Here is a 10,265-nt window from a genome sequence, read left to right on the forward strand (position 1 = left end):
GAATGTCCTAACTACCCCACTGATGATCTTGTTTAGAGACACCATTGCTTAATAATAGTTAAGAAATACTTTGTGAGATGCTTATCACATCTTTTATCTGTATGTTGTGGGGAAAATACCAGTTCATAAGAATTTGATTGTGTTTTCCACACAGTAACGGACCTAGGTTTTACATGAATTTTTCCTCTTTGGTATTTCCTATTGGAGGCAGAAAAGGGAAACAGGACAAAAAGAACTGCCTTGTAAATTTTTGTGCTAATAGAGGGTGTAATAAATTATTCCTATAAAGCAGAGGTGCTGTTGAGGTGCTGCCATTCTGAGTGCTAATGAATCTGTTCAGCAAACCTAGAGCCAACTCTGCCCAAGAGGTGATGTTTGTCTGACCATGCTTCCTGTTTGAGTCTGACAGGAACCAGGGGCAGAACAATGACGTTTGTTTCCAGCAGCTGGAAATGTTCTTGTCGAACAACTGCAATATTTGACCAACTCTTTGACATTTTAGTAACTATGGGCTCTGGGTCTGTCTTTACAGAACTTACTGTGTTAAGTCTGGGTAAGTGTTTGTGCTTATGAAATCTGAAGAGCTGTATTTAAGCAGGTAGAATTGCTGCAGCCTGTTTAAACAGAAAAGCACAATCCAGTTGCACAGGACCTGTGGAGTTGTCTGGGGAAATGTATGGAACATCTTTAAGGTCTATTTAATGTACCTCTTTATTGTTTTGAAGGGAAGGGGTATGTTCTACTTTTGTTTTCTAGCTGCTGAATACTGTTAAAGAAAGTCTTTGCATCAGTATGAGTTGCAGATAAAGGCAGGAGGAGCCTGGAGCACCTAAGCCCTGTGCAATGGAGAATCTTGCTCTAGGCTGTGGAGAGCTAACTCCCTGCTGCTGGGTGGGAGGGACAAGGGACCTGAGCTGGGGGAGTCTCCAGGTGAGAGAGAAAAGGCAGGTGCCTTGCCTTTACGTACAAGGCTGTACTTTGTGCTTCTGCTTCCTACTTCAGTGCAGGGGCTGCTTTGGCAGTGAGCTCTGCAGCATGCTGTCGGGATGACCTGAAGGAATGGTCAGGAAGGACTGAAAGATGCCAGTGAGTGGGAGGGATTGGATTCTTTTTAAAAAGTGAAATCTGTGCCCCATCAGTGGGGGCTTGGCTGGGGCAAGATTCCTCTCTTGAGCTGCAGTGACTACAGTCTTATCACCTGCTTTGCGTTTCGTGATCGAAACAGCTTGATGCTTTTTGCTGTTCGTGGATATCAAACATCCCTGACTTGCTCCAAGTCCATATACAGAAAATAATGCTGCTGTTAATGGCTTAAATCACAGTTTGAATTAACTTTGTATTTCACTGGCAATTTGCTGTTCTACCTCCAAAATGCTGCTTTGCATTGCAGACATAAGTGTGACTATTAGGTGAGACCTAAGGGACCTGTGACTTTATTGTTTTTTTTTTCTTTTCCCAGTCCTCAGCTGCTGTGGAAGGGAAATGCTGTTCTCACTTCACAGCTGAGACACCACTCCCTGACCCACTTAGCTAAGCTTTAAAGAAGTTTTGGAGATGCACAGTTCCTGTAGTTGCAGTGAATGCTGGGGGCAGAGCAGAAGGGGAGCAGCTAAAAATCAGCCATATACCAACCCCTGGTGGAACTGGTAATGTGAGATCTGAACATTGCCTGTCTCCAGCCATCTGCTCTGCTTGTGCCTCTGTGACCAGGGTGTGTGCTGCCCAGGGGGATGGACAGGGGCTGTAAGCCAGGGGGAAGGCTGGCACCAGGGAGCTGCGGTGAGGAAGGGACAGTGAGGGAGCGCTGGCGTGAAGGGGCAGAAAGCAGCTGTTACAGCCAGAGCCACCCCTGCTTCTGTGCTGAGCTGAGACCAGCACCCTGACAGCCAGCGTGCTGCTGTGACTGCCCAGTCACTGAAGGGACAGATGGACATTGCAAAAGCAAGACAAACTTCGAGGTATAAATTCAGTTGGTGCTGTTAAGAGAAATTTATTTTCTTCAGCTTTCTTCACAGGAACCATCACAGAAGTGCTTAACAGAGTTTGATGTCGGTACTCTAACATGGGACAAAGGGACAACAGCTGTGTGCTGTTAAAAGTTATCAGATGCAGAAACCATGATATGTAAACCAGGGTAAAAAACCTACTGACACAATAGATATAGTTCAGGTTTTGAACTTAACTTATTACTATAAACATATAATTATATAAATATACAGGCACCATTAGGTTCCTGTGTTAACTGGGGGGGGGCCACACAGGGCTCTTGTACCCTACTTTGCTGAAATAGTTTCTGCTGCGCTGAGTGGTTTCCCAGCCAGCCGTTTTGAAGTATCATTCATTCTTTCGCACCACACTAAGCACTCAAAGGGTTTTATCTTCATTTCTTCAGGTTAAGTCTGGTGGTGAGACACGCTGGTACACTGTTGAAAACAAATTCAGTTTCATATTTTTTTCACTTACAGTGATGTCCTCTTCCTGTTCTTCACTCAGTTAGCTCTTCATTAACAAAACAAAGATGCTTTAGGCTTGACCTCCCTGTCCAGCTAAGCCAGTTTTGTTTGAGCCAGCGTGTCATGCAGCCCCACTCCTTTTCACAGCTGTTGTACTGGGGCCAGTGCTACTGCCTTCGTTTTGCTGTATTCTGTGGCACTTAGGCTCCCATGTAGCCTTTGAGGGTCTAGGTTTAAATTCTTCAAGGAGATCACGTTTACTTCCTAAGCAATTTTTTGATCCTAGAGCCCTGACTGAAGAAATACAGCATGATCAAGAGGCAGTTCTTGCTTATAGAGCTGCTTTCTAAATAAAAGTGGTGAATAACTCGGGCACCTGACTAGAAATCCATGGCATGGTAATAATGTGGATGAAGGAAAGGGAATACTCTAGGGTGAAGAAAGGTCAAGAGATTTTTGCTGGGCTTTTGAGTTGCAGAAAAAAATAGCAGAGTCATTACCTTGAAAACACAAAGCTAGTTTGCCTTTTACCTAATTCCCAGATTAAAGACACAGTGCACAGTCAGAAAACTAGTCAGTCCTGAAGGTTACTGGGTGGTTAGTAAGTAACACAGGATTTACAGTGGCAAGACAGGGCTGTGGTTAGCGTAGCAGCAGAGATTAGTCGTTTTAGATGTGTAGGAGAGGGTACAAAGTACCACATTCTAACAACTACCAGCCCTTGCTGCATCTCTTATTAAAATTAATAAGAAAAAAAATCTCAGCTCCAATTTGCCAACTTTATAACCCCCCAGCAGCCACAGCTGTTTTTGACAGAAACCAGTAACTGCTATAATAGAACACCTAACAAATACAATTGATTTGGATGTGAAATCCAAGGTAGAGTTTTCTCAACTACATATTACTGGTACTGGAAAGCAGCTGTTCTATATGATCAGGTATTCTGATGCTGAGACAGTGCAGCTCTGAAGTGGCAGGTGCTACATCCTAACAGGCTTGAGTCTTCCCTTGTGACACCTCCTTTGTGTAAATGGAGCATTACTGGTAAATGCAGTCAGCACTGAAGGACTTCACCTTATCTCAGATGTACAGTCTTTAAAGTACAAGATGAGAATGTGAAGAGATGAAACAAACCACGAAGACTAAGCCTGACCCCCAGTGTTGCTGCACTCATTTTCACCTCAAATATTGTAATCTCATTTCAACCCTCAGTTAAGTACCGCAACAGGTATGTATGTCAGACTAAGTGTGGCTGAGGCCATTCGGTTGCTGGTCAGAGACCAAGTAATACATCTGCTTCATCTCTGCCACAAACACAGAGCAGAGTAACCCAGAAATTTAAAACAAGTTTGCTGCAGAGCCTGGTCACTTGGGCTTGATTCTGGCTGTTGTATCTTGATTTCAAGTGAGAAGATCTCAAGTTTTAACAAAACTGATCTCAAGTTTTAACTCAACTGATCTCCAGTGACAGAAATAACTCCACTGAAACCAATGAAGTTAAGCTCTGGGAGATCAGATTCACCTATGTTTTACCTGTTTCTCAATGCATTTGCTCTCTTGTATCAGCCTGTTTTTATGGTTTGAATCATTTTGTTATGGTTGTACATATTCTGAAACAGATACAGAATAAGTGATTTGTTTTAATTAAAAAAGGGAGCTTGTGACAACATTTTAACTGACAGTTTTCTGTAGGCAAAGTATTTGAAATAAAGCAGTGATAGCTCGATGACTTCAGTGCTGTAACTGAGCTAGAAAGAAAATTCAGTACTGAAGATGGGAGACAAGAAACAAAAAGATCAGATTGAGTAGAAGTTAGTAAGAGCATGCCATGCTAATCACTGGTAAGAGAAGAGAATTAGATACATGGAACTGAAGACTTCAGTACATCAGATGGCAAAAGCCAATGCCCATAGAAAGTTACTAGGTCACAACTGGGAAGAGGGTGACTGCCAGGGTAAGCTAACTCACTCTGTAAACGTGGCAAGTCAGTGGCAAGTGAATGTCAACAGAAAATAAACCCAAGGCAATGAATACTGAAAAGGCTTTAAACCACTCATACATGCTCTGGTGAATTCTGAATTAGTTGTGATCTTTCAAGGGGACGATCTAGGCATCACTCATGGACAGCTCCAAGACATCTGCTCAAAGTGTAGTTGCAGTCAAGAAAGTGAGTAAGATGTTAGGCTGTATTAAAGACAGAACAATATAGAAAAATATTACAGCATGTATTTCTCTTAGAGGTCCTCAGTGAATAGTCGGTGTTTCATCAGCACCTTAAAGTGACATAGTAGAAAAATACAGGGAGGAAAGTGATAAGAGAATGATAGCAGCAACTCTTTGTAGTTGGAAAGACAAGACCAAGGTAGTTTATTTGTTAAAAGGGGAAAAGATTATATACATCTTAATTCTCCTCCCCACCATATAACAGGATATATACCTCAAACTCATTTTGAGCCACCTACCAATCTGTTGACCTCAATATCACTTATCATCACCATAAGTATTCCAAAAACCTCCCCTGTGTTATTCTTTAATGCTTATTATTCAGCTAGTTAAACATTTCCTCCAAAGCAACTGCTAGAGTTTGTGGAAATTTAACAGTAATAATTTCTGACAGAGAATTGCCATGGCTGATGCACATTATTCAACTGTCTTAGAGGTGCTGCAATGATAATAATATCAGTAAGGGAAGATAGCTGCTGGGCCTCCTCTCTGTCCAGTACCCACCAAAGGTCTGATTTGTCTGCATGCCCACCACCACCACGTTCTCTGCTTCTACTTGGAGGCCCACTGTAAAAGCTGAGCGATGGACCTTGAAATCACCAGCAACAGCAGACAACAGCATAGTCATAAAAATCGTTTCTTCATGTTCCTTCACCTGCAGTTAACTGATAAAACAGGTGATAACGGTACACAGGGTAACCACCTCTTCTGTGTCTGTATCCCTTCCTCTCCTACCCATCCCTCTGCTTACCCCTCTCAGCTCTCTCTTTTAATCATTTCTTTCCTTTATCTGTTTGACAGAAACCTCTCCATGAGCAGCTATTTCCCTTTTACTACCTTCATCTTTTCCCTCCACAGCCTGCCTTAATACCAGATTTTAGAAGTTTTGAATTTAACTTTCTCTCCCATATTTGCATTGTACCTGCAAACTACTTCAACTTAAATACAGGAAAGGATAAAGAACAGGACAAATGTGTGTTTGTGTGTGAACAGGGGAAGAAAACTATGTTCCTACTACAAAATACCACTTAGCATCCTGATACAAATTATACTGCTAGGGGTGGACATTTCTAGTTCACGTAATTGGAACAAACTTTAAAACAGCCACATTGTAAGAGATGGCTATCAAGTGTGAGCAGGATTTTATTTCAGTCATGGGGTTTACAAAATATAGCAATATTGATTTTAATGTATTCCAGGTAAAAACAAAAAGCTTCATATTAATATACCATTTGGGTTGCACAGATAATTAAAGAGAGGAAATACCAGTTAAGAGTGCTCAGCCTGAACTTCTTCCTTACCCATACATACTAACATGACTCATTACATCGCACTTAAATAGAACGTATATTACATTCTCTAGAAATAAGCCTTTCCCAAAGTACTATTAAAATACTGTCATGAAAGCTAATATAGATTTTTTAATAGATTTTTAGTCCTCTGTAGCACCCTTCATCAGCCCCACCCCTTGACAAAGAACAGCTTTGGCCTCACAACACCCCTGTGAGGTAGGTCATTGGGTTTTTTTGGTACAGCTGGGAAAACTGAGGCAAAGTGAAACTAAATTACTTGAAGTTAACACAGCAGCTCAGTGGAAAACCAAGGCCAAATCCCACTCGCTCAGTCCTATGCTCTTGCTACAAAATGGGCTTCTTTTCAGTGCGCACAGTTGTTTTAGACAATACTTTCCCTTTGAGTATTCCAGATGCACTACTTTTTCTGGCGATTCATTAATACTGTGTTACATGTTTAATATGTGTATTCTGGCTAAGCAGCCCATTAAACTTCATTAACCTTGCTGCATCAACATATATTCTAAGCAACCGACCATAAAACCATGATATACGTACCATTAGTAGATGCTTCATTAAAAAAGGAAGGAAATGTCTTCATAGCAATTTGAATCAGTGTCTCAGCTTTTTATCATGCACAAGTGAAAAAAAAGAGTTTTCTTAAATACAAACCAAGTTATTGCCTAATAAGATTGCTGCACTATCTTGGAATTTGCCCTTTCCCAGTTCTCTCTCTAGGCAACTGGTTAGACAGCTTCGTAACAATGCAAAATTACACCTTCTCTCTGGACAGGTTTTCCTGATCCCTTTCTTTAAAGGGGAAAAAGAAAATGGGATGCCTTCCCAAGTACTGACCTTCAAACACTTTTGCTGATTCCAAGTCAGATGGATCTGTCACTTGTGAAAGCACTGCTTACCCACAGCACTTCTCCTATCCAACCACTTTCGCTCCACTGCCTACCTCAGACTATGCATTTAGTACTATCATTTAGAAAACTTCCTAGTCCTTCTCTTCTTATACCTCTTGTGTTTTATTTGCATAATTGCCACTGTCCCCAATTCTTTTTCTTAATTTATGTATCTGAAATTTAAATACGCACATTATTATTTTCTTATATTCCCAGCTAAAGCCATTGTTTACCATTAAAACCAATTTGTGAAATTCAAAGCTGAAAACAGAGAGGGACAATTTGGGAACTAAATTACAGTCAGGTGATGAAACCTGGATTGTGGTTATTCATTGAGGTTTTTTTAAATATTTGAGGTGTTTTTGGCAAAATTTAGTTTCTTGGGTCACTGATACAAATTAGTCATGTAGAACATGAGGAATTAATTTCTCTGACCATGTCAATATTGGCAAGAATTATGTTACTACCTTGAAGCCCTATTAGTCTAAAGAACTATCTGCTCCATTTTAAAGAGTTATGTTACTACCTTGTAAATGAGCACCTTTTAAGCACGTGAAGCTCTATTAGTCTAAAGAACTATCTGCTCCATTTTAGTTATGGTATTTGACAGAAAACCACAAGCACGTTTAAAACCGCTCAACCAGGCTGAAATTAGAAAGACAAAAAGATACAACTCTTGCAAAAGCTCAGATAAGCAAATGCCAAGATGTGCAGCACTATCACATTCATATTGTGTTTGCTTCACCTAAACAGCACAAGTGTCTCAGCCATGTTGTGGTAAATAAAAGTGGTTCCAAGAACCAACAGATGTAGCCAAATACCCAAATCCCTCGTCCCCGTGGTGACAGGTCTCTAACACAATTTGTACCATTAAAAATTCCTCTAAGTTTTGCAAGAGAGTTACTTTGGACACGACTGGTAAAGCTAGCTACAAAGACAAGACTGAAGTAGCAGGAGACAGTCACTTTTAATTGTCAATTCCTCATTTGTGAATAAGATTAAACATGGCATAGCTAAACCAGGGGAGTGTGGGAGCAAAACTAATCCTTTCCTACAGTTACCAGCTCAAATAAGTACAGATGCCAGATTCCTAGAGCGAGCATTTGGGAAGTCCAACTTTATTAGAATTACCTAGTTTTTGGCATTTTAACATTCCTTAAATACAGACTGTATCACCGAGAACCACAAATCCAAATTGTTCCTTTCCCATAAGTACTGGATATTTAAATGTTCTACTAGCAAGTCAGTAGCTTTATGACAAGGTTTTTATTTTAAGCCAGAGAAAGTAAAATGGGACCTTTAAATTGGAAATTAGTAACTAACCCACCATAAAAGCATGTTACAGGTTAGGAAGTTCCTGAAGCAGCGCACAACTGCCTTTTACTGACTGGTATCAAGAATCTCACTTCTACAACTGACAATCCTTCATGTTTGGAATGAGTCTTCAACAAGCATTCTGAAGGAATGAAACCCACATTCTCAGCGTGCCTCCAGTGAATGCAACAACAAATCTGATAAAGCTGGACTTCAGAGCCTCAGAAGCATACTGAGCTTCCACAGAGGACTGACTTGCAACATTTCAGGGACGCAGAACAACTACTTGTTACAAGATACTGACAAGTGGCATTCTGATAGTTGCTGGCAGCAATATTTAGCACAAGGAACACTTTTAAATAGTTTAGCATTCTCTATCATGGAAATCTGCTACATTTATCTTCTTTTTTTTTTTTTGCCTTTATGCCTCTAGAAAGAACCTGGAATGATATGCTTAAGAAAAGGCTCCAAAATAACATCTCTAGTTATCAGTAGCTGATGGGACTCCAGTAAGAGCAACCATCCAGGTTGGTGGTTATTTTTTTGGTTGGTGGGGTTGTTTTTTTTCCATTCTTTAATTTAGCAGCGCTTACTTTCAAGTAAAAAGCAAATCAAAACTTCATTCATACTCAATTCACAATCTCAAACCAGTCCTCTGTGGTGGGAGTAAGAAGACACTCTGGCAGGCAGCAAACTAAATGTATAAATATAAGTCCTATTAATATGCACTGCTTTAAGCTCTTAAACATAGCTCACTTGAGCATAAGGCTGACTACCCACTCCACGGCCTGGCCCGTAAGAGATCCAAATGCTCTGCGTTTCCACAGCTGTTGTACAGTCATAAGCTAGAACTAAAAGTAAAGATTCATTAGACTCCAGAATCCATGTATATTTCCATTTTATTTGATTCAAAATCGTTACAGGGTTTTCTTGAACTGCCAGAATTCATGCCCAAAACCTCAAATAAAGACAGGAGAATGGACAGTCTCATCTACCCTTCATACCATAGACTAAAACTTGATTCATGTGCATTGGTGATCTCAATCACTTCAGAGCATCAGGGAAAGCGTTTTAAGATTTCACGTTTCTACCACATCAAGTGACTTGTCCATTTACCATGAAATCCACAGAAATCCTTAATGACAAATCAACAGTTTGGCTGGCAACAATGTATTTTCAAGGAAGATACATGGCTCAGAGTCCAAGGTATTTTGTCCAAGGTTTTGTTTCCAAATGAAGTCTCCAACTTTAAGAATAGTCTCTTGAGCCCTATCTTTAATAGCAGCTTATAGCAGAAGTTTTAGAGACAGTTAACTCTGCAAGGGCAAGGCCAGTTTTAGTCTGTGCACAAAAGAACCAGGTGAAACCCCAGCCCCACTGAAGTCAACAGCAAAATTCCCATTGGCCTCGGAGAAACAGATTTAAAGCGAGTCAGCAGTTAGTCAAAGGGAACCCAACTAGGAGAGTCCTGCACTATCCTCATCTTCTGCACAAACACACTACTCCCACACACATAAGCAAGTTTTGGTTTGTTCCCTTGTTTTTCTTGCCATTGGCAACTTCTTACAGATGTTGGGTCTATTTTTTGGCATTTACTCTGAGAAACCTCAACACTGGAGCATGCCACTATTGTCCTTGTATTTTGCTTCTGGTGTTAAGAATTCAGAGAAGAGAAAAACAGTTACAGCAGGACACTTTTGGTACTTGACAGGTTTCATTCATCGAATCAGTTACAGGCAATGTCCTATATTCTTACTGTATCAGTGCCATTTTGCCTACTTCCACTAAATTAAGTCAGAGAGGACAATAACTTAAACAAGTCACTGCCTTCCATTAGCACTAAGCTTCCTGACTTTGAATAAACACCATTTGTGAGTTTTACTTAGAGGATTTCTGCCTCAAAAAGCCTGCACGCTTCACAGAAGTACCCAAACAAATAAAGATTTAGTTATTCCTCTGCATACTAAGTTATTTTGGTTATCAAGTAACCACTACTTTTCAACAAACAAATAACTGTCTTTAATAGAGGAGATATTTTTATCTAGTGTCGCTACTGCCGCGTATTTAATTTTTAG

The sequence above is a fragment of the Antrostomus carolinensis genome, unplaced genomic scaffold (assembly GCF_000700745.2).
Source record: "Antrostomus carolinensis isolate BGI_N321 unplaced genomic scaffold, ASM70074v2 scaffold19243, whole genome shotgun sequence".
NCBI classification, from domain to species: Eukaryota; Metazoa; Chordata; class Aves; order Caprimulgiformes; family Caprimulgidae; genus Antrostomus; species Antrostomus carolinensis.